At 38.5% G+C, this 26,162-nt stretch overlaps 1 protein-coding gene across 2 annotated transcripts in view; it reads right to left on the bottom strand.

Moving 5' to 3' along the window:
* The window catches only part of UBE2O (ubiquitin conjugating enzyme E2 O), a 72,005-nt gene that overhangs the window by 45,019 nt on the left and 824 nt on the right, over positions 1-26,162 (bottom strand). The gene's annotated exons all lie outside the window — the stretch shown is intronic.

Here is a 26,162-nt window from a genome sequence, read left to right as displayed (position 1 = left end):
TATATGTCAATGAGATGGATATTATAAATCTCCAATTTAATGTCCAGCTCTGAAAAGGGCATTTCCCTGAAATCAAACCAATGCCATGAATTTGCTTTCCCTGATAAATAGCAGTCATTCCTATAGTTCAGACTGCAGAAGATTATGAAAGTTACTGGAACAATCTCAGCTTCATTTTTTGTTCAGTGAAAGCATTTCAATTCCCTCCCTCTTGCAGTGATGTTTGAACTATAGTTAAAAGATGGTGGTAGATGTTTTATAAAGAAAGGATGCATAAACCAGACTAAACTGTACAGCTACAAAAGTGTATGCTACTGCATTGAGTGTATCAATTCAGCAGCCAAAATGCTTTATATTCTGAAGATGTATTTCACCAGCTGGAACTGGCGGAGGGTAGAGAATGACACTCAATATCACTCTGCTCATCTTTTATACAACACAGTTACTAGTATTCATATGAAAGAGCATCAAAATAAATGTCAAACATCAGAAAACAAAATAAGTGCATATAGAGCTCTAATCAAAGCATATGAAATACAAATCTATTTTCAAGAAAACACTCATAATTCCCAAATAAAACACAATTGCTTGAGGCAGCATAAATAGAATTTCACATCTGAGCATTTCTCCTTCTTTAGTATTTCTACCTCATCCTTTCCCAAACTATACATCTTCCAAAACTTTGGATTTTAAAATTTATTTATTGCATTTGTATACTGCTTAGTCTGCCAGAGACGACTTCTGGTTTTCAGCAAAAATCCAGAAACAATCAAAATCTCGAGCACTGATCATCGACAATAAAATGTTTATGGTATTCAATTGCTGTATTAAAGCATAATCGTATAATATTGTCATCATCTTCTTAGTACTAACTGAAGAACTACACTGCTCAAAAAAATAAAGGGAACACAAAAATAAGACATCCTAGATCTGAATGAATGAAATATTCTTATTAAATACTTTGTTCATTACATCGTTGAATATGCTGACAACAAAATCACACAAAAATTATCAATGGAAATCAAATTTAGCAACCCATGGAGGTCTGGATTTGGAGTTACACTCAAAATTAAAGTGGAAAAAAACACTACAGGCTGATCCAACTTTGATGTAATGTCCTTAAAACAAGTCAAAATGAGGCTCAGTAGTGTGTGTGGCCTCCACATGCCTGTATGACCTCCCTAAAACGCCTGGGCATGCTCCTGATGAGGTAGCGAATGGTCTCCTGAGGGATCTCCTCCCACACCTGGACTAAAGCATCCCCCAACTCCTGGACAGTCTGTGGTACAACATGGTGTTGGTGGATGGAGCGAGACATGATGTCCCAGATGTGCTCAATTGGATTCAGGTCTGGGGAACAGGTGGGCCAGTCCATAGCATCAATGCCTTCGTCTTGCAGGAACTGCTGACACACTCCAGCCACATGAGGCCCAGCATTGTCGTGCATTAGGAGGAACCTAGAGCCAACCGCTCCAGCATATGGTCTCCCAAGGGTTCTGAGGATCTCATCTCGGTACCTAATGGCAGTCAGGCTACCTCTGGCAAGCACATGGAGGGCTGTGCAGCCCCCTAAAGAAATGCCACCCCACACCATTACTGACCCACTGCCAAACCGGTCATGCTGGAGGGTGTTACAGGCAGCAGAATGTTCTCCACGGCGTCTCCAGACCCTGTCACATCTGTCACATGTGCTCAGTGTGAACCTGCTTTCATCTGTGAAGAGCACAGTGCCAGTGGTGAATTTGCCAATCTTGGTGTTCTCTGGCAAATGCTAAATGTCCTGCGCGGTGTTGGGCTGTAAGCACAACCCCCACCTGTGGACATCGGGCCCTCATACCATCTTCATGGAGTCTGTTTCTGACTGTTTGAGCAGCCACATGCACATTTGTGGCCCGCTGGAGGTCATTTTGCAGGGCTCTGGCAGTGCTCCTCCTGTCCCTCCTTGCACAAAGGCGGAGGTAGTGGTCCTGATGCTGGGTTGTTGCCCTCCTACGGCCTCCTCCATGTCTCCTGATGTACTGGCCTGTCTCCTGGTAGTGCCTTCATGTTCTGGACACTATGCTGACAGACACAGCAAACCTTCTTGCCACAGCTTGCATTGATGTGCCATCCTGGATGAGCTGCACTACTTGAGCCACTTGTGTGGATTGTAGACTCCGTCTCATGCTACCACTAGAGTGAAAGCACCGCCAGCATTCAAAAGTGACCAACCATCAGCCAGAAAGCATAGGAACTGAGAAGTGGTCTGTGGTCACCACCTGCAGAACCACTCCTTTATTGGGGATGTCTTGCTAACTGCCTATGCTTTCCACCTGTTGTCTATTCCATTTGCACAACAGCATGTGAAATTGATTTCAGTCAGTGTTGCTACCTAAGTGGACAGTTTGATTTCACAGAAGTGTGATTGACTTGGAGTTACATTGTGTTGTTTAAGTGTTCCCTTTATTTTTTTGAACAGTGTATATCATTACCATTCAAAATGTTGGTAATAGCTAAGAATTTCCCAGAAATTCCCAGGCAGTATGATCATGTCAAAAATCCTAGTTGTTTAAATCCAAATGTCTAGAAGGCATCAAATGATTAAATGCTATTATATAGCAAAACAATGGGGTATCATGTGAAAATAGCCTTTAAATCAATATAGTGGATAGAGTTAGACCCACAATTTCACCAATACTGAACTGTATCCACTCTAAACATATCAATTAATTTATCTATCTGAGATATTAGTACAGGTAATCTTTGACTTACAACTATTCATTTAGCAACTCTTTAAAGTTATAACGGCACTGAAAAATGTGATTTACAACCAGGTCCTTGCACTTATAACTGTCACAGTATCCCCACAGTCACTTGATCAAAGTTCGGGTGCTTGGCAACTGACATATATTTATGTTGGTTGCAGCATCTTAAAGTTATGCCAGAGGTGTCAAACTCGATTTCATTGAGGGCAGCATCAGGGTTGTGTTGACCTTGGGGGGCTGGATGGGCATGGCCGGGTGGGCATGGCCAACTTGATATCACTTGTGTTGGGGGCACCTGTAGTGGCCTGGGCAGGGATGGGGGGGGGGGATCCATTGTCTCCAGCGGAGGAAGGGGAGACAACCCTTGTCCTCCAGAGAAGCTTTGCTATCCATCTCAGGTCATGCAGAGGACCCCCGGATGGTGGCGAAGGCTGTCCAGAGTCCTAGGCAGTGGAGGGCAAGTGCCCAGATCCCAGGGCACCAGGACTCCACAGCCCAGCTTCCCCAAGGGGGTGCCCGGCTGCACTTACCTCCTCCTCGAGACTGCTGCTGCTGCTCTTGCTCTCCTTGGCCAGGTTGCTCATGGTGTGTGCAGGAGGGCAAAGTGTGTGGATCAGAGGGAGGCCCACTCCCCTCCATGCAAGGAGACCCGGCTTTGTAACCAAAGCATCCCCAGCGATAGGATGGGAGACCACCAGGAGCTTAAGAGGAGACAAGGGGATGGCTAAAGGCCAGCAGAACTGCTGATGGCCAAGTGTTAAGGCAGGACTTCCCACAGACCTTCCCTCCCTCTCATGATGATCTCCTTCCTTCCTTCTTTACCTTCCCTCTTCATTCTCCTTTCTTCTTCCTTCCCCTCTTCTTTTTCCTTCCTCGCTCTCTTTCCATCTTTTTCTTTCCTCTTTCCCTTTCTCCTTTCCTGTCCCTTCTTGAATGCTCAAATGCAAAAGAGGAAACATTTCTTTTTGTTTTGTTTTTAGTTTGTTTTGCGAGCCCTTGGCCCCGGCAGCCTCCTGCAGCCCTCTGCCAGTGAAAACGGAGGTTGGGGGAGGGGGCCATGTGCATCCCCTGAACTCCATTTTTGCTGGCAGAGGGCTGCAGGGGAGTCACAGCTGAAAACGGAACCCGGGAGGGCTGTGCCTGGCCCTCCCGAGCTCCATTTTCACTGGTAGAGGCACAGCGGGTCAATCCTTCGCTGTTTCCAGACCGGCCCTGTGGGCCAGATCTAAGCACCTCGCAAGCCAGATCCAGCCCGTGGGCCTTGAGTTTGACACCCCTAGGTTATGTGATCATCATTTGTGATGGCTTCCAATAAGCAAAGTCAATGGGAGAAGCTGGATTTGCTTAACAACTGCATGAGTCACCTAACTGCAGTGATTCATTGAACAAAAAAGGTCATAAAATCAGATTCATTTAACAACCTTCTTGTTTAGCAATGGAAATTCTGATCTCGACTGTGGTCCTAAGTTGAGGACCATCTGTACTTCTCCCTTCTATTTAGTCATTTACTCTAACTTGCTCTGTACACAGTATTTAATTTTTTAAATCCAAGAGATTTCCATGCTGGAAGAGGATTTTTTTAAAGTCTTGGAAGCATTATTAGCCCAATATTATATTTAATAAATCTACATGGCTGTAACAAGGGGAAAAAAACCCTAGCAATGGAGGCAGATTCATACAGTAAAAGAAAACTATGTAGTTTAGGTTACTTTTTAGACTTCTGCACAGCTACATGTTCAGTTTTATCTACTTTTAAGCACTACCTACAAACAGGCATCTTAGTATTAGGAAAACAACAGCTTAGTTACAAATCACCCAGTTACTGAAGCCAACACTGTCACATATCTGAATATCATTTTCCTCCCAAATTAATGAACACAGCTTGGAAAACAATCCAGATCCACCCTAGCAATTGTTCTGCTGTTTCTCTAAAGAGCTTGTTCCTGCAGGGTGTGTGTGTGTGGGTTGTTTTCCTTTACCTTTCACACATGGTATATTTAATGTTTGACAATTGTCCCTCCATTAGGAAATAGATGCCTGCCGTAAAATATCAATAATGGGCAACACCACTTTTCCAGACTGGATCAAGAATCTGCTGCATTTCAGTATCATTATTCCAGGCCAAATTGACTGATTAGGTCATTGAGCTGCCACAATGTTCTGAAGCTTATACGTGGCCAAGCATGATTCAGAACACTCCAGAAACTGCTAAATCTGATAAAAATTTAGACATTAAGTAGATTTTAACTACATCACTACTTTTAAATTTAGCCATAAATATTGGATTTTAATCACAGTTCTTTTCCACATTTGGCAATTAGGAATCTTGATCAAGAAAAATGTACTTAGATATATGCAACTAAAAAGCACTGATAAGATCTCCTATTAACAGAGCAACATTATTTTTAAGAAGGCTAAAATAAAATAATGAAATGAAATAAAATACATAAAACAACAAAGAAACAAAACAGGCATTCAGCAATTCTCTCTGTTGGTATATTTAGATTTCAGCATAAGATCTGGAATACAAAACATCAAAATAGAAGTCATACCATAAAATGCATTCCTCAGTTTATGCCTAGCTGATGATATTCAATGGTATATCATTATTCCAGAGCTGTGATTTTGTGTAAGAGTTAAATGGTTGTCTAGAGGCTGTAAGGATATGTATGGGATAAAACAAGGTGAGACAGATCCCTAGAGCTAATCTGTTAATCCAGAAACATTGGTGGTTCCTCTTGGAGGGATCATACTCCTCCCAAAGAGCTCACTATGACATAGGAGCACTCATAGACTCCTAACTTCTTGAACATAAGATGAAGGTTGGGGATAGGTAGCCTCAACTAATGTATCCCACTGGATACATTACATGGCCCTATTTGGACAGGGAAACATTGACAATAGTTATTCCTATCTTCATTACAACATGCTGTAGCCTTTGAAAATAGAATGTGGTGGGCAGCTTCATATTAAGGAAGCCAATTAGAGTGACACCCATGGTTGCTGCACTGGTTTTTTAATGTAACGTTATATTGATTTTCATTGTCCTTTTTACTTGCATACTGGTCCAAATCGGTATTGCAAATAAATAAAAGTAAGCCCCAATGGAATTTAATCAGGTTTACTCCCAAGCAAATAGTGAACCATTGTTTCCTGAGAAATGACCGTAGCTGATCTGAGAGCAGATTTATTTTCTCATAGCAAAACTTTCACACCACCCTCATACTTTAAGATGGAAGGGTCCCACTGTAAAATATCTCCAGAGGTCCACAGTTCTTAACAAGGATACATTACATTCCAACAAGTTCCTAATGGAATATGAGAATTTGTGGTCCTTTATATGTTACTTTAGGTTTTAAATTTCAAAGCAGTGAAGTAGTTAAAATCTACAAATTTTAAGTCTTAGCCAAGATGATTAATGCTAAAGACGTTGAGAGATATTTCTGGTGAGTTTTTTAAAGCTGTGTTTTCAGATGATAGTATGTTTCATCAGAACAGTAAATGTTAACTGCTTTTTTTCCAGAACTGATTCATTTGGATAGTTTTAGGTTCTCAACCAACTTCTAACAGCAATCTTTCCCAAATACAAGTTCTTCAGAACTTTTGAGATTGGAATTTAAAGAATTCCTAACCATCACAGCCAATAGACGAAGAAGGCTCCCTAAAAAGACAAACTTTTAGAAAAAATGGCAGTTGTTGGATGGTATGAGAAGCAGGGAAGCATTTTTTTCCCCCCAGGAATTACGATGTTGTCTAGAAACAGCCTCTGAGATGTCCTTATATTAACAATATTGGAAATACAGGACAATGATTCCATGTTTATTGGTTGTGGCAGGATAATAAAATAAAATAAAGACATTGACTTTTTTAAAAACTGAGTTGTATTGTTATATATGCATGTATATAGTTAAGTAGGCGAGGTATACACAAAAAAACCTTTCCTTTTCAATGAGTTATTTTTGTTGTAGAATTATTTTTGCATTTTAGAGGAGTTTTTGTTTTGTGGATGCCCATTCTATTTCTTTCCTTTTCTCATTTAATTGTATTAAAATGTTTTTTAAAAAATCAAATTTTGGTCACTGAATTCTTTTCTTTCTTGATATTTTTTATCCTGCTTCCTAGACAATAAACACAGCAGAGATAAATCAATTTTGTTGCTAGGATGAAGACACTTTTAAATTCTTTTTGCACCCACTGCAGTTTAAATTTGGTATCTTTTTTTTCTGTGTTTCCACAGCTTAATGGATTACTTGTTTCCATTTTACAAGTTTGGTGGTAGACAATTATTGATGTATTTAAAACTCCAGTTTTGTAAAAGAATAATAATTTCAGAATAATTCATATAGTGAAATGTTTCAGATAATAATTCATATAGTGAAATGCTTATGTTTTTTGAACAATGGCAAGCCACTTCATTACTAGGCTGCACGGTGTGACCTGGAGTGGCTGGCATTTTCCAAACAATTCAATGTGGGCGCTTGGAAAATGGCAGCCACTTCCAGATTGCACCATGCTGCTCAGTGACAAACCAGTCTGTTGCTTTCCCAATGCAGTCTAGACAACACTGCAGAAAACTGCAGCACTACAGAGACTACATTAGGGAAGCAGAGTGAAGTGCTCTGTTCCTGGACTGCTTCTGAGGCACAGCCATATGACCCAGGAACACTGAAGGATGGAATGTCCTTTTGCAACATGAGGTCCAGAGATCTTCAAAAGGTAAGTGCATAACAGACCCAAGAGACATGGGAACCCAAGGGCAGGAAGCAGAGGATGGGGGTATCTCAGAGAGTGAGGATAGCCTGAGGCAGGAAGGCTAGGGCTGGGCTTCCCATAGTCTTTCTCACTCCTGTGCTCTGTTTAACGACCACATCAGGCCAAACAGGCGATAAGGGTTGTTAAGGGAGGCTATCTCGCTTAATAGGTGTCATAACATGTGTCAGTAATGAGGAAACTCCATTATGATCGTAGATGGAAGACTACCTGTAGTGCATTTTGTTTCATGTTGTTTAGTTGGCCATTATTCTATCAACTTGGATATCCTCTCACTTTCCCCCAGACTCTTGGTCTTCTTCTTCTTTCAGCTGGTAAGCTCACAAGGGACAGCAGAAGTACTTATTACTAATCCTGATCTATTTGACATCATACTCTGCATTATCAGATTTCATTCAATTTCTACCTCTTTACTCTAAGGTCATGCATTAGTTGCTGATCTTTATCTGTATTGGCTATGCTTATTGATTGCAAGCCATCAGCAAAATCTGGCAAACTTTCATCATAACTCCAAACCATTAAAAACAGTGAAAATGCATTTATACATCTAGAACAGCACATTTTATCTACTTCAACATAGTTTCAAAATAAGGCTCATAAAAAAGCACCTTTTTTGCTAGATTTTGAACAGTTTTATTTTTAAATGCTGTATTTGAATGTTATATATTTCCGTTTATAAAAAATATTTAAGTTGCATTTTTAAACTATATTATTGATATACTTAAATTTTAGTCTGAAATATAGTTTTTAACAATCTTTCAGACTAAAGTCTTTTTCAAAAAGACCCAGACAAGAATCCCTCTAGATCCATTATTTGAATGGAGGAAAGCAAATAGCAAACTGGAAAATCTGTGGTTCAATTTTCTCCAATTTTTAAAGGTGTGTAAAAAAAAAATCTCCCTGTGTGGTATTCTCAATCTATCCTATTGTGTGAGGGTGGGGTGTGAATGCATGTGTTTTTATGTTGGAGAAACATCACCTAGACAAAAGATTATATAAATTTGAATAGGCTAAACTATTTTAAACAGCAGGTCTGCCTGCCTGCCTACCTACTTACCATACCTACTTATCTGCACTTCTTGATGGCATTTAGTTTCTGTAGTCTTTTTTCAGTATTTGGAAACACATGGACACTGAATGTACATTGGGACAAAAATGTTTCCAGTTAATCTATCTCCATTTTCTACCTACTACAGAGCAAAACAATGTGCAACAAGATATCACTCCATTTTTATCATGTAATATGCAGCATACATCAAGCTTATATGTTTGAACTGTACCAAATACCTTTAAATGAATTGGTCTGAGAGTCAATTACACATTCAGCAAATTTGTATTTATAAAGCCACGACTATAATTCAAGAATTTGCATATGTATTCAATGTTTCTGTTGGAGTTAACAAAATAGCTTCATGAAATGCTACTTCCCATTAAGGCTTTCCCATCAGTCTTCAATTGCATCCTCAGATTCCACAGAACTGCATAATATCAATATATTTCCTTTAAAATAAAATAGGGGCTAAGACTTTTTTTTAAACTCAAATTCTTAGAGAGACAGGCAAATGGAAGTTTTAGCAGAACTCTTCATTTATTATAAGCTTCAACTATTTATTAATGAAAAGAAACCAGAAAAATGACTGGGTGCAGTTATGTTTTGTGTATATCTGATGTTCCATAAGTAGAACATATACTCAAACTCTGTTAAAGGGTTCTAGAAATATATCTGAAGAAATATTTTAAAATTTCTTGTCTTCTAGGATGTTTAAATTTTACTTCTTTTTTAAACATCCTGGAAGATAAAAAAAACCTTTTCATATTCTTTCAAGTGAGCTATACAGAAGTACCCATCAAGATAATTCAAATGCATTTTTAAAAAGATATATTGAGAGAGAAACACAGATATTTCTGATGTCTGGCTACCTTTCCAATCTGATAGTGTTTAGATGCATTAACTCAGTGGTCGCCAACTAGTGGACAGGGGACCACTGGTGGTCCGTGAGAAAATTTTGGTGGTCCACAGAGAAATGTCCCCACCAAAGCACTCCCCCCAAAGCAATTAATCCAGGCTGCATGTGAACACAAGGCTGCGCCGCCCACGTGGCCCAACCACCCGCTGGCCCCCACCCTTCGGCCGAGCACAAACCTTTCCTTGAGTAGAGCTACGCGAGCTGGAACTAGAAGATAAGACCAACAGTGGGGGAGGGAAATCCGCCCCGGGGTGGCTTGCTGATGTTGGTGGGAAAGTCGATCCCATATTCCAGAGCTGCAGTAGTCAAAGGACTGGCCCACTGGTCATCCCGGAGCAGCTCCTCCAGTCCATGGCAGGCCGGTGCAACTGGGTGGAGGAGCAGCTGATCTGGGATGACCAAAGGGCGAGTCCTGTGACTACTGCAGCTCTGGAATATGGGACCGACTTTCCCACCAACATCAGCAAGCCACCATCAGTCAAAATTCACATTAGTGGTCCGCAGGATTTAAAATTATGAGTTTGGTGGTCCCTGAGGTCCAAAAGGTTGGCGACCTTTGCATTAACTTATTCCTGCTGGAAATCTCAGCCATGCTGAGGAATCCTGGAAATCAAAGGCCAATGTGTACCAATGGTATGACATTCAGATTGGCATGAGAGTACTGAATGTAATACTGGAACAGTTTCTGTAAAATATGGGATGCTTGTCAGCACTGTCAGCATTGCTCTGTCAGAGCTCCTGGAATGAACAGGAATTATGCAAAAGCACAAGTACCCAATATTCAGTCCAGCGCTGATTAGTGTATATTTTAAATATATAGTCAGTTAAAATTAATTTCTTGTGAGCTCCTGTTTTGGAATTTCAAGCATGACAATGGAAACCCAGGTCAGGGTGAAATTTTAGCTCCAACGCTTAGTAAATACATTTAAGAGGACAGGTATTTTTGTGGGGAGGGGGGAGGAAGGACAATAATTAAGTACCACAAACTGCCAGATCCAATGACTAAGCAGAAAAAAATATGTAAAAGCAGGCAGCTCTGCTTAGCAATCATTCATTCAGCAACTGTTAGAAGTCACAATGGAACTGAATGAGAAGACTTTTGGCCAGTTCTTAAAGTTGATCATTGGAGCACCCTGGCAGTCATAGGATTGCACTCTTGAGTGCTTGACAACTGGAACACAATTTCAACAGTCACAGTGTCCTACAGACATGTGATTACCATTTGTGAACCTTAATGCCATCTTTCAACAAGCAACATTAATGGGAAAGATTGCACTTAATGATTGCAACTTGAACTGCTGTAGTAAGTCAGTGCAGCAACACATTTTTTTGCTACTATATCCAGCTCCAGAGTTCCGACAACTGCACACTTCTCCAGTAGTCATATAATTGCATTTCGGGTGCTTGGCAATCAGCTCACTTTTATGAATGGTTGCAGTATTCCATGGCTAAGTAATCACAATCAAATAATCCCCGCCCTTTCCAGCAAAATAAACCCACAGGAACACATCGGTTCATTTAATGACTTCAGCATTTGTTTAATGGCCACCACAGTCACCTACTGAGCACGGTGTTTGCTTAATGACTACTCTAAAACAAGTCATAAAATTGGATGTGGTCACATCAACTTATAGCCATCATGACTTACAACAAAAATTCCATTATGACTGTAAGTCAAGGACTACCCGTAGTGCATAAATCCACATCATAATCTATAAGTATACTTCCTCTAAAGTGCTTTGGACTGAAATCTTGCATGGATACAAATAAATAAGTAAATAAATATGGGAAGGTGGGGGGAGAACTCATTTTGCAATTTGAAAAGCAAATGACTTAGCTGTATTATGAAGGTTTGAGAGAAGGGAGGAATTTGGAATAGAATACAATACAATTAGGTCACTTATCAAATGAGGGTAAGCAAATTAAAATGCTCAAACCTCTCACTTATGCTCCTTAATAAAAAGGAAAAAAAAAAACCTGGTATCTCACACTAAATTTCTATTACATCCCAAGAACCAATAGAGCAGCTGCCCATTATTTTGCACAAATGTGCACATCTAAACAAAATATAGAATATCCTTACAAATATCCTTATAAAAACATCCCATTGTCATATCAATTGGTAGAATATTTTTTTAAAAAAAAACCTGTGGAAATGCTTTGTTAATGTCTCAATTCTCCAGTTCCAAAGAAATCAGGAAACAGGGAGGAAAAGTCCTACAATCCTCTAAGACAGTTGTCGTCAACCAGTGGGCCGGGGACCACTGGTGGTCCGCGAGAAAATTTTGCTGATCTGCAGAGAAATATCCCCCCCAAAAGTAATTAATCCAGGCTGCGCAGGAACACAAGGCTGCCCGCCCACATGCCCCGTCCACCTGCTGGCCCCCACCTTTCAGCCGAGTGCAAACCTTACCTTGAGTAGAGCCACGCGAGCTGGAACTGGAAGGGTAAGACCAATGGCGGGGGAAGGAAATCCGCCCTGGGGTGGCTTGCTGACATTGGTGGGAAAGTCGGTCCCATATTCCAGAGCTGCAGTAGTCACAAGACTGGCCCTTTGGTCATCCCGGAGCAGCTCCTCCAGTCCATGGCAGGCTGGTGCACCCGGGTGGAGGAGCAGCTGCTCCGGGATGACCAAAGGGCCAGTCCTGAGACTACTGCAGCTCTGGAATATGGGACTGACTTTCCCACCTACATCAGCAAGCTACAGTCAGTCAAAATTCATATTAGTGGTCCCCGAGGTCCAAAAGGTTGGCAACCCCTGCTCTAAGGAAAGCTTCTCTCATTAACCGCAAGTGACTTCTATACCTGACTTAGGAAGCTGCAGAGATTAAAGTGATGAACTGAGTTTGGAAAGGCAAAACCAGTAAAAGCTAATAAAGGTAGTAAAGCTAAGAAGGACAGAAGAGAAAAATTCAGATTTTAAAAAATGGTATCTCATTAGTAATGTGTCCTGTATACCTCAAGAGAGTGAACCATTTTCAAGATTGATTGTATTCGTTTTCTTTGATCGTGGGGATTTCTGAATCTTTGGCTGATTTGAAAAATAATTACCTATTATTATGTGACAAAGTAAGTCTTTCTGCCATATTGATGTGCAAAATGTTTTGCACTCAAACTACTTTAAATTTGAATTCCCTATCTATTGTTTAACGTTCAGAACATACTATATGGGGAATTGTGTGTATGTGGAGTTGTTCATTTTTTTAAAAAAAGACATTTTTAAAATTGTATATTAATCCATAAATCCCACATCTGAAGGTTCAAATATAGTAGTCCTCGACTTATAACAGTTCGTTCAGTGACCATTCAGTTAAAACAGCACTGAAAAAAATGAATTATGACCATTTTCACACTTCTGACCATCGCAGCGTTCCCACGGTCATGTGACCAAAATTCAGATGCTTGACAACTGACTCATATTTATGATGGTTGCAGTGTCCCAGGGTCATATGATCTCCTTTTGCAAACTTGTGACAAGCAAAGTTATTATTTTAACAACTGCAGTGAATCATAAGTGTGGCAAAAAAAAAGATAATAAAATGGGGCAAAACTCACTTAGTAATTGTCTAGCTTAGCAACATTGTGCCCCATTTTCACCAGCAGTGTGCTGTAGGAGGCTGTCCAGGCCAAAAACAGGGCACGAGGAGGCCACGCACCCCCCGTGCCCCGTTTTGGCCGGCAGGGTGTGCAGGAGACATCCGTCCCATCTCCCCCCTCCTCCGGCCGGCCCGTGGAGAAGTACAATGCTGATCCACCCCTCAAAGAAATCCAATTTGACACCCCTGCTATAGTCAGTTACATTTGACTCTCTTCTGGACTCTTTAACTGACAGGTCATAAATATATGACAATCTTTTACCCTAGAAGGAAATAGCATTTTAAACAGGCAATCTTCACTACATTCAATCAGGAAATGAAGCAAAAGGAATTTAAAAGCAAGAATGGTATCTGATAGTATAATAAATATCCACAGGTATTGACAAATTATTTATATATGTATCTGTATGCTTCCCTTTCTCAAAGACTTGTGGATTTTAACCAATAACAATCACTTATGTACAAATAGGTTGTCTCAAGCTATACATTTCCTTCCAACTTTTTCTAAAGAACTTGGTAGTGTTCTGAGACACAGTACAAAAGCTTGTTCCATAGCGATGGATTGGGAGATTTTTACAGTTTTCTCAGCAGCGCCAACCTGATCCATTCCTAGGTGAGCTTTCTTTTTGCTTGCTTCTCTTTCCTCACCAATCTTGGTTTTGTTCAATTTCCAAAGCTAATGTGCTGATGGATCCCTTCTCCTCCTACCATTTCTCTTCCCAATGTGACAATGACATTACTTTTCTAAATGCATTTGTTGCCTGAAGTCCACTTGCTGCATGAAGGAATGATTTGGAGAAGACAACACAAAATGAAGGAATTAAATCTTTCCTTTCTTCCCAAGAATTTGGCATTTTTCTTCCCAAGAATTTGGCATTTCATTTTGGTAGTGTTTGTTACAAAATTTACGTCAGATACTACATAGAAAATCATAATTATACAGCATTTTCTAAATGCTATTTATCTAGTGTAATATCAGCAACTGAAGTAGACCAAGCTAAGAAACAGGATTCTTTAGAATCTATATGAATTCCTAGAATGCTAATTTACTGTTGTAGGTTACAGTATGTCCTCAACATCATGGGGTCTGAAATTTCCATCGTAAGTCATAACCTGAGGCACCCACATGACCCACTGTTACAATCTTTTCTGTGGTGGTCATTAAGCAAATCAATGTATTCCAATCATAAGTTGAAGGTTACCTTAACAAAATCTTATACAGCCTTCCCATATATCACATCCCCTACAAGTAACAGTTATAATTGATTGATTTTGAACAATACATCTATTTATGAAGCAAATCAGTAAGACATTAATATGCTGAGAAGTGCAAAGCCACTTCAAAAATCCAACTACTGAATGTTACTTCACCTACCTCTATTCATTAATCTTAAAATATACAATTGGCAATAAAGGATACTTCATGATTGAAATAATGTTTGATCAGATAGTCCAATAGCTTAAAACTTAGTTGTCTGTCTTGGACCATTTTGGTGGGTCATAAATACGAAACAACATGTATTTGAAAGTATTAAAGGAATGGTTGCCTCCTTCCTTCTAGAGTGGAATTTGGATTATGGATTGCTTGTGCATAAAATGCTGGACTCAATACAAATTACATTTTTTAAAATTACAAATAGGAATCCTCTCACCACAACTCTTTTACTGTAATGCAAGCACATAAATTTGCTTTTTTAAACAAAAAAAGATCACAGTATTTATGAATGAAATGTAGCTAGTGAAGAAGTTCAGTTTCCAGTAAAATTAAATATCATTATTTTGTACTGTAGCCTGGAAATCAAAAGTGTGAATGCTGACAAATGACTCTGCTTAGCCAGCTGGTTCCATAGATGTATAGGTAGTCATTGTTTAAATTCAAAGGCATTCTATTATGATTGAATTCATTAAAATCCTCTCAAAGGTTTTTGTTCTAAAGGTACCCATGCACTAGTACTAGAAAATTCAATAAGAAAGAATAGCACCATTACATTTAACCTTATATTGGTAAGGCATATTTAATTAACACAGTACTCACAATTTTTCTGAATGGAATTTTCACCAATATACTAGCCCTAAATCCACAGTTTTACAAATTTGTATTTCTGCTGTTAGTTAAGAAATCACTATTTAATCGCTGTTTTATGTTTCTGTTGGCTCAGATGAATTGATAATTATTAGTCAAACACAGTCTTTATTTAACCTATCTTAATTTGAATTGTTTAAATATTATCTTTTTATCACTTTGTAAACTGCCCAGAGTTGCTACAAGATGGGTTCCATATAAATTTAATAAACAAGCAAGTGAACAAATAAAATAATTTGCACTTGTCTTCCAATGAAACATCTTTACAGGATTATTATACTCTTTTGGTAATGCATCTTAAAAGGTAAAGTTAAAGGTTCCCCTCACACATATGTGGTACTAGTCTCCGGCTCTATGGGGCGATGCTCATCTTTACAAAGCAGAAGAGCCAGCACTGTCCGAAGAGTCATGTGTGGTCATGTGGCCGGCATGGCTAAACGCCAAAGGTGCACGGAACACTGTTACCTTCCCACCAAAGTGGTCCCTATTTTTCTACTTGCATTTTTACATAGTTTCGAACTGCTAGGTTGGGAGAAGCTGGGACAAGTAACGGGAGCTCACTCCATTATGCAGCGCTAAGGATTTGAACCAATGAACTGCCGAACTCTCTGATAGACAAGCTCAGCATCTTAGCCACTGAGCCACCGCGTCCCTCTAATGCATCTTAAATGGTAACAAAAATAGTTAGCTTATAAAAATTTATCTGCCCCAAGCTGTGAGGATGGTTTCCAAAATTCAGATCACAAGGAAGTCGGTATTGCAGGTCAAATCTCATAGCTCTTTTCTCCACTCCCCCACTCTTTGGAATGCACTTTGGATGATTAACAAGGAAATTAATGTTTGTATCTATATTCCTTAGAGGGGGATTACACATAAATAAACAAGCACATTATAGAGGATGCACATGGAAAGGAATGTGATACTGCTGGCTGTTTGCTCAGTGTGCTTGTGGATGGAAGTGACGAGCTTCTCAGAAGGCAAAAAACATTAACTACTAGTAATTTGTTAAGGTCTGATTAATTTCATGCACCAGCATAATTAACTGCAAATCATTCTGGTCCAGTGACTGCAAGAACATCTCAAGCTATATTACCCCCACCTCTATGCTTCAATGTCAGAATGAGATTCATATGGAGTATTTTATCCAAAACATTTCACTTTCATCTGTCTAACATTACAATAGTCTGCCAGATCCTCTGGGTAGTCTTTGAGAAACTTGGGACCAACCGTGCATCCTCTAAGGAAAAATTTCCTCGTGATCTCTTCTCATATATACAGCATCACTCTTGTTCTGGGTTTCCCCTATGGTAAAGAGATGAACACTGACACAAGACAATGCAAGAGTGGCATGCTAATGCTTTGCTTTTGTTCTGTTTTGGGGTGTCCTCTCAAAGTACTGCCTATCTTATTATTGGGTGATTTTTGTAGGATGATTACTCCTGAAAAGAATAATGATTGTGTGCATTTTCTCCATTTGTAGACTATCTGTCTGAATGTGTTTGTTTAATGGGCAAAACATTTAGTAATGATTTTGTAGACTTTATTACAAAAGTAAAAAAGTTGCTTCATGAACTTCAACAACTCTTTCTCTAAGGTCTGCGAAGACGTCTTCTGATTGGGGTGTGATTCACAAAAATGCTCTCATGTAAAGTATAGTATAGTTATTAAATATTAAATGAATATGTGATATAATTAAGTTTATATTAATTTAGTATGTCTATCAATTTTTGTTTTTGTTTACTTATGGAATTATAATGCTAAAAACAACCAATGCGCTATTACTATTTTTCATTTTTTTTATAATCTTCTCTGCATTTCTCTTTTAAAAACTTCAATAAAATTAAATATGTATACAGAGCCATACAGATTGTTCTCATTTAGTAACTGCCTTGTTTAGAGAACTTTTGCAATTACAACAGTTATGAAAAAGTAACTTTACAATCAATCCTCTCACATTTATTGCTTTCATAGGACTGTAAAGCAAAACAAAACTAAAGTAAATCATAAGGACAGGAGCAATTTCACTTAATGCCTATTTTGTTTAAAGACTGAGTTGCTGGTCCCAGCTGTGGTTGTTAAACAAGGACTATTTGTATATACAAAGGTACAATAAAAATGTAAAATATCAAAGTTTCTGGTACAGCACCCATCTTTTTTATAAGGTGAAGAAAGCATAAAACAATAAAGAATCCGGAGCTGAACTCCCCATACCAGTAATTTTGAAGGTAAATAATTTAAACACGGAAGAAAGGTAACCTACTCAAATTGTTTATATAGATTCACTTAATTCTTAGAACACTATTAACAAAAACTAATAACTTGTATTTTGGGGGACAAGACTGCTTAACGAGAAAGGAGCAAGGCAGATTACAAAAAGGAGTTTTTGCCAACCTGGGTACTATATCCACCTTTGAAGCCATTGTATAGAGGAAACATTAAAAAACAAAACCCTATCATTCTAACTAATGAGTATTCTCATTCTTTTTAAATGTGGTTCAGAAAGAGGTGACATTTAAGAAATAATAATAGTGGAATAAAAAGTAAAATACCAACATAAAAAATATAATACCGTGATGATTATACTGTCAGCAAAGAATGAACATACATTAGTAGTAGCTAAAATAAACATAGATAGATCCATTTAATAACCCATCTATATTAATAAAAAATTAATTCAATCATTAAACTGATACATAAGGAAACAGTATGGCAACATCCAACTAGTCTTCAAGGAAAGATTAATTGGGTCCTAGAATTTGAAAGAAATGTTGAGGATATACTCTGTGTATAATTTTTGAAACGCAAGTAAAAGTAGAGGTAGATTAATTTTCTTCCCAAATCCAAAAATGGAGGAGGGGAATATTCAAACAGGTGTTACATATCCAATTAACATCACATGAACATTTAGAAAGATTTTAGAATTTATCATTAAGCAGTCTTCTGAAATAGAGGGGAATACATTGTAACAACATATAGGTAGATTTATATCTTTTCTTTTAACAACAGTTCAACGTTATGATGGTCTCAGAAAAAGCAACCTATGACCTATTGCAACTTCTGAAGAACAAAGTCAACTGGGGAAGTTTTACTTAATGACTGTGTGATCCACTTAACTATGATTCACTTAAACCAAATTGCAATAAAATGATAATAAAATTGGGTCCAATCACATACCAAAATTTCAGTCCCATAATCGTAAGTGGGGTACAGAACACATTTTAAATAATAATTATGCTCCTTTGCCCAGATCTGATAGGAATATATGTATAGTTCTCGACACTATGGTTAAACTCCTCAAAAGGGCTCAGGTGAATGAGAAATAGGCAATGGCCCATTGAATCTTAAAAAATGAAAAAAAATGAAGGAATAAAACAACTTTTTGGTGCTCCCTTAGCTTGGTTGTTTTCTTGCAGATGTTTCATTACCCAATCAAGGTAACGTTACCTGTGCTAGGACTAGCACTGATGATATTGCCTAGTTTGGGTAATCAAACATCTACAAGAAAACAACCAAGCTAAGGGAGCACCAAGGACCCCCTTCACTCCAATCTTGAGCTACAAATATTCTCCTTTATTGGTGAAACATATTCCGCTGGATATTTAACTGTTAAGCAGTTGAAGCTGTTTTGCATCATTTAGAATAAAAATAATGGAGCAAATTTTGTTGTTCAGATGGCCTTTTTGTCACTGCCCTCATGATACTGTAGTGCTTGGGGTGTGGGGTGGAGAGAAGTAAGAGGATACCATTTTGTATACAATCCAGTAGCACATACCAACCAATAAATCCAAAGTTGGAAAACAGGAAGCTAAACAGAATGAGACTTTTAAAGAGACTTAGGTTTAATAAAATACCAGACTTAAAGATTTAAGTGAAGCCTTATGTTTTCTACTCCCTTTTTAAACTCTTATCTCAGAAAAGAAAATTTCCAGCAAACAAATGAACACAAAATTCCTACCAACCTTGGCTCTGGTAATTGTAGAATACTAGTTGTTTAATTCTTATGCTACTTTAAAAAACTCTTTCAGGAAGAGGAATACCATTCAAGTTAACATTTTCATTTCATATCATAAATTACATACATTAATATTCTCTTTAAAAAAAACCTCAGTAGCAGAGTCACCACCCTGTATAAAATTAAGCCATGATGTTTAACATGCAGGCAAATTGAAGTAAAGAATATATTACCTTGTTATGGATATACAAGAGGACTGGTCAGGTTAAGAGTTCAACTGTATAAATCTTAGACTAATTGTGAGAAGTATAAGAAAGGTAATCTCCCCAAGAGACTAGATAAAATGTGAGAAGCAAGAAGTATGTTATATTAGGATTTTTAGATGATTAGACCAGTAGCTCAGATCATTAAAGACCATATACTGCATCGAAACTTCCAATTCTTTATGATAAATATAACAAGATCTAGAATTCTTTGTTTGGGGGTACATACTGGGAATTCTCTCTCTTCACCATCACCCTTAAAATAAATAAACACACACACACACACACCTCCGTTTTTTTGCTGCACCAATAGATGATATATTGGAACATTTCTACTTTCAGGCTGCAACTGTCTCAAAAAATAAAGCAATAATTTTAATTCCTAAGCTGCAGAAAGAAGTTGCTGTCTTGAAATGGAAATTATGAAATGCCTTCCTTACAAGCATATGACCTTTTAGGGAGCATGAGAAAAAAGACCCTCTTATGTGCATAAGTGCACGTTCCTTATGTGCATAAGGAATGTGTATAACACATATTCCCCAAATAGCAGAATTTAGAATATTGGGCAATTTTAATTCATGGCAAATTGATACGGAAATACATTTTCACTTAAGTATTTGAGATTAAAACCCTTTAGAATTTTAAAGGAAAGTACTAGCTTCTTGAATTAAGTTTGGAAGAGAGTTAACATTTCCCCCCTCCACAACTGAATGAAGAAAAGCTTAGAAATAATTCCATTGTGGAAGTGGATAATAGCAACAGACCCATAACAGCCTAAATGAAGGGGATCTGGGGCGGGGGGGGGGGGGGGTTTTCCGGGGGGGGGGGGGGGGGGGGGGTTTGGGGTGGTTGGGGGGGGGTTTGGGGCCTTCCCCTTTTTTTTTTTTTCTCTCCCTTTTTTTTTTGGGGTTTTCCCCCCCCAATTCAAAAATGATGAAAAAGATTGCTTTTTCACATGTTTTCTATTAACCTCATTCATGGCTTACCATGCAGATTAATAAATCTAAGAGAGATATAGGATTCAGAAGAATGTGAATAGAATCCTAACAAAACTTGACTTTCTGAAGATAGCTGAAAATGAACTCTAGGCAATTTGCAGAATTTTGATATTGAGAAAGAATATAAAAGTAATAACTGAAGATATTTAATTTATTCCAGCTATTGCTCAGTGTAGTGAAACCCGGATTAACCAGACCTTGCAAGGAACTTTCTGCCCCAACAACATCATTAGTTATGGTATCATTATGGAAATATTCCAAATTGCTAGAAAACAGTTTCAGTCTAATTGCTGAAAGACTTCAGCTTCTGAATCTGACTACTACCCTGCACAGAGCAATCTAAAGTTTACCTTTATTATTTATCAAATTTAGTTACCACCCATCTCATTCTCTGGGCAATGTACAATTAAAAGCATAAAAGTGCAAACACCATATAAAAATGCAATACATTGGTAAAAGAAGCCAAGTAGAAACAAAATTAAAATAAGTTAAAAGTTAAGAGGCAAGGAGAGGATCTTAAGGTGCAAACTACCTCCAAATTGCATTATACTTGCAGAGTCAGCAGAGCCATGTCTTCAAACCCCTTTGAAAGGCCAGGAGATGGGGGCCTATCTCTATGCTGGGAGAAGAATATTCCACAGGACAGGGCAACAGCAGTGAACACGCTCTTCTTGGAGCCCGCCTGCCCATCAAAATTCTTTAACTGACGGAATCCATAACACATCTTCCCTGCCTGATTGGTTGAGGTAGGCTGATGTAATGGAAATAAAATAGTTCCTAAAGTAACCTGGTGGCACACCACTTAGGGCTTTCAAGGTTATAAGCAACACCTTGAATTGAACTCTGAAGCAGATGTACCCAATGAAGCTCACGCAGTAAAGAAATACATGCACCAACCTTGAGGACCCAATATTGCTTGTGTGGCCACATTCTTTACTAGCTGAAGCTTCTGGAAACTCTTCAAGGGTAACCCCATGTCCATAATCTGCATTGCAGTAGTCCATAAGGGAGATGACCAGGCCATGAATGGCCAAGAGGTTGGTTTTCTGATCCAGGAAGGGGTGCAACAGGCACATAATTGGACAAAGGGCCCTCCTAGCTATGTCTGCCACCTGCTTTTTGAGGAGTCCAGGAGGACCTCCAGATTACATATAGAGTCTGTCTTGGGAGGTACAACCTCATCCAAGATAAACTCCTGGATACAGAAGAGTCCCCTACCCACCAGCTACTCCATCTTACAAGGCTGTTCATCATCCAGGCCACCACAGCCTTACAGGCACTGCAAAAAACAACAACATATCCACAGCATCAGTTAATTCACCCTGGACAAAGATATATAGTTGAATAGTATCAGCATACTGATGATGTCTCATCTTATGGTGATAGATGTTCTCACCTAGTGCTTTTGTGTAGGTTTTAGAAAGGACCAGACCTTGTGGTAACCCCCACAAAAAAGAGCCATGGGCTGGACGTATTACTCCCTACCAATACCAACTGAAACGGACCTCAGAGGAAAGAGGTGAATCAGCACAGAACCGTGCCACCAATCTCCAACTTCCTAATTTGGCCCTAAGTATCAAAAGCCATCAAGAGGTTAAGAAAAGCAAGGATGGATGCATTATTCCCATCCTGCTCCTGCCAGAGATCATCAAGAAGTGTGGCTAGTGCTGTTTTTGTTCCTGATCAAAAGGGGTCCAAACAATCCATTTCATTCATGATCTCTCTGGAGCTATAATTCTACCACAGTCTCAACTGTCTTCCCTAAAAAGGGGAGGTGCGAGATTGGACAAAAATTGTCCATAACGGTATGGTCCAGCGATGGTGTCTTGAAAAGAGGGCACACCAGTATCTCTTTAAAAAGAGCTGAAAAACATCCCCTCCATCAAGGTTGAATTCACCATTGCTTGGATCCAGGTGAAACTTCCCAGACAGCTTTGATCAACCAGGAGGGACACTGATCTAACTCACAGGTGTGTTTGCAGTCTGACGGACCCTGTCCACTTCAGGTCCAACAGGATCAAGCTGTTTCCAGATAATTAGGTAAGTTCCTCCTCCAGGCATCTCCATAGGACTTTCCTATGCTTGGCATACAAGTGGAATCAGAATGATCAGGATGATTTTATCTGCCAGATGCACAGGAAATGTTCCTGTGAGGCCCCGAAGGTAGGCCTCTGAGGGCCTCTTGACCAACAGGGGCCAGGCACAGGGCCACTGGGCAGTATTCTGCAGATGCAATAAGAGCAAAGAAGCATTGACACTTCCCTGCTCTTACCTACACAAGATAGGCCTTAATAGCAGCTGTAGCTCACGTCAAATTCGTTTTCCTCTAGACCAGGAGTATTCAACCTGTGGCCTGTGGGCCACAATGTGGCCCTGGACATCTAGTAAGGATATATTATTAAAAAAAAAACATAAAAAGTAACTTTGCTATTTATATAATTAATTATATTATAGATATTTTTATGTGGCCCAAAACAATTCCATTTCACTTCCATTCACCAAAAGGTTGGACACACTTTATCTAGAGGTCTCTTGGTCCTTAGATCTTTATGGCTGATAGGGCGGAAGATACTTTAAAAAATGATTCAAAAGAAATGTTTCAGAACTTGTATCAGTAATAGCAATAGACAAGTTACATTTTAAAGGCTTCAATGCAAGAAAAAAATGCTGCTTTAAGGAATCAACTGGTGTAACTTTTAAAGAAACAATATCTTTTTTCAGGTTTACAAATAAGCCTAGGATAGAAACATCTGCCACTACCTAGGACTGAACTTTCAACCTACCAAATGGGAGGCAAGAGTCTTCACCACTAGGCCACCATGCTACCGGCAAAGAAAAAAAATCTGCTGTGAACTCTGCCTGGCATCAGGTACGGCATCCGGCCAGTGAACGCTCAGCTCCATCCAGTTGTCCCAATTCTATCCCAAATCAAGGGATTACAGGGTCATAAAAAGGGACAGTACCCAGAAGCCTAAAAAGGTATGCCAATTTATTAAAAATGAGAGAAGTGCTGTTCTCACACAGAATCCGAATAATTCTTTTAAAGGTACAAAAACAAGAGCTACTTCTTGTTAAGTACAACCAGTTTTGTAGCTGCCTGCATCTTCCAATCAAACATAATTGCAGAAAACCAAAAGAATCTGATTAGCTTTTCATACTATTTGAAGTAGCAAGAGAGGATTTATCATGGATCAATCCAATTATCAGTATTCTCAACCAAGCGATGGCATAGAATATAAATAACACCATAATTATTTCAGAAAATGTTTCCTTTTATGACACCACCTAATTCCCAGGGGGAAAGGAAGAAGAGAATAAGATGTATTGGATAATAACGATTTATAAAATTACCTTGCCTACACTCAGTAGTACAAATCTAAAAAGACTTCCTGAGATACAGGTTTGTTTTGTTAAGGAGAAGAAACCCAGGAAAATACTGGATGCTTACAGAATTCTGAATGTTTGATTTTAACTTCCTTTTTTAGACAAAATAAATGAACTCATAATCTGAATCTGAGGAAGAGAGTGCCAAGTTTAAAGCTTCTCATCTAGGAAAAATAAAGTATTTGTCATATAACTTTAACAGGTGTTTGAATGTATTCCTTTGGATAAGAAAATATAATAAAAGATTGTTCATTTGAGAATGTTAAAAATATCCTTTGGCATGTAGATTGCACCAAAATGTGAATGATACGTCTATCTATCCAACCTCCTACTCCAATTCTAAACATTACACTGTGCCTGCATATTATATAAGACGTTTTATAAAGCAAAAATGTTGGTAGGGATCTGGTGGAGTCTCTGGTGGAGACTGACTCTGAGGGAGAGGAGGAACAGGCTACAGGGAGTGGAAGTGTGGCTCCGGAGGTTGTGGAGGAGGCTGGGGAAGGGCAGAGGCCGGCTGAGCAGTTGGAGGAGGACCCAGGCCCATCCCCTATCCATCCTAAGGCATGCAGGGGAGGGGCTGCAGGTGTGAGAACTGCATAAGGGTTTGGACCTGTGTTCTAGCAAACGCTGGAGACAAAGCGTGTTTTATTTTGGTTTGAGGTTATCTTGGTTGGCGTCCTTCCAACAGACTGTGCCTTGTTATCTCCTTGAATTTGGTAAATACTTCTGTTCTGTTGTGGAAATTTCATCATTGTAGTTTGTTTGGTTTTTATTTTCACCTCTATCTGCTCATTCAATTCGGACTGTATTGCTTTCTTTTGAAGACTATTTTTGAGTATGTTTTATCTCCATCTGAGAATGATTGAACAGTGGGGCCAAATTGGAGGCTTTAAAGGACATTTATTTATATTTTGGATTTTGTTACGTTTGTGTTATACTCTGGGTCATCACACATGGGCTGGCTTTTATAGTTTCTGAATTGAATCCATCAGTTTTTGTCAAATCCAATAATTCAATAATTTTCAAGTTCATCTAATAAATTTTAATCAGACTTCACAGAACTAATTTCCTGAATTATTCTTACAAAGGATTAAAGGAAAGCCCCAAAAGTTTATATACAATTCATACATTTATTGTGAATATGTTTATATATCTCTGAGCTCAATAAACATTCATATGTGGAATCTTTTAGGCACAAACTTTGAAAGTTTTTGTTTTGCCAGTGACACCATTTTTCTACTCTTCTTAGATTTAATGGATGCAACAACTGAAAAACATCAATAGCACTTACATATTCTATTTTAAAATGAACGCATCATTTCTTTAAAGGAAAGCATGCATACATTCCAGATCAAAATATTATGCTTGCAACAATGTGTATAGAACTTACCTCTAACAGCACATAATTATGTGAGACATAATATCCATCTCACAAATTTTCAGATCTAGACATTCATCTGTTTTCTTAGTGCCTATCCCTTCCCCTCCTTTTTGTGAGACTCTTAGAACAACTTTGTATTCAAACTTTACTCTCCTGAAATCTTTATGTAAATTAGTTTACAAACTTTGATAATAGCTTCACCAGAGAAAATTAAAAACAATTCAATTAGGACTACATCACATTGAGTGTGTATGTCTGTACACAAACACACACATACTATAGTAGACAATTTTTTTTCAATGTACACTTGGATTCCAATCAAGAATTTTCAACCTCCAATATTTTTCATTTCAAAGGTATTTTGTTATAGTCATTTTCTTTATTCCAGAAAGCACAATCTATTATAATTTAGTAAAAGAAAACAAATACAAAATGATTTCTTTAGACTCCACCAGAATTTCAGATAGGATAATACAAACTGCCCTTAATATAATTTTAAGGATATCACACAAAAATATGTCTGAATTCTAATATATAAACAATACATTATACCTCCAAAAACTCTATCACCTTACATATGTAGAATATAGTCAGAAACAGAGGTTGGATGCAGTTCTGTGAATTAGAAGCAACATAATAACATGAAAATATTACTGCAAGACAAGAAAAATACCTTAATTGAGCCAAGAATGATTATTTCTAATATACGAAGACCCCCAACATGACACAAAATTACAGGTGAGGCCCAAACTATCTTTCAAAAGAATGCATTTCCTTACAAATTATTAAAAATGACTTTGGGAATGATGAGGTAAGGATGCAAGAATCAGGCTGCTGCCCAACAGAGGCTGCCTAGTGCTATTTCTCAAAAGGCACTATGCAGCTTTTCTCTTCAACTGATATTGTCTGTAAAGAAAAAAATATGAGAGCAAACGTGGCCAAAAATAGGAGGTGGTCAAATGGAAGCCAATGTCATTTTTACACATCATAAAATCCTATATGCATGACCCAGAGCACTAAA

Source organism: Notechis scutatus, chromosome 2 (genome assembly GCF_049901735.1).
Source record: "Notechis scutatus isolate UNSWTSFEM ecotype Mainland chromosome 2, rNotScu1.2, whole genome shotgun sequence".
Taxonomy (NCBI): Eukaryota; Metazoa; Chordata; class Lepidosauria; order Squamata; family Elapidae; genus Notechis; species Notechis scutatus.
Note: the sequence above shows the minus strand (reverse complement) of the source record. Positions and strands in the feature narration are given on the sequence as shown.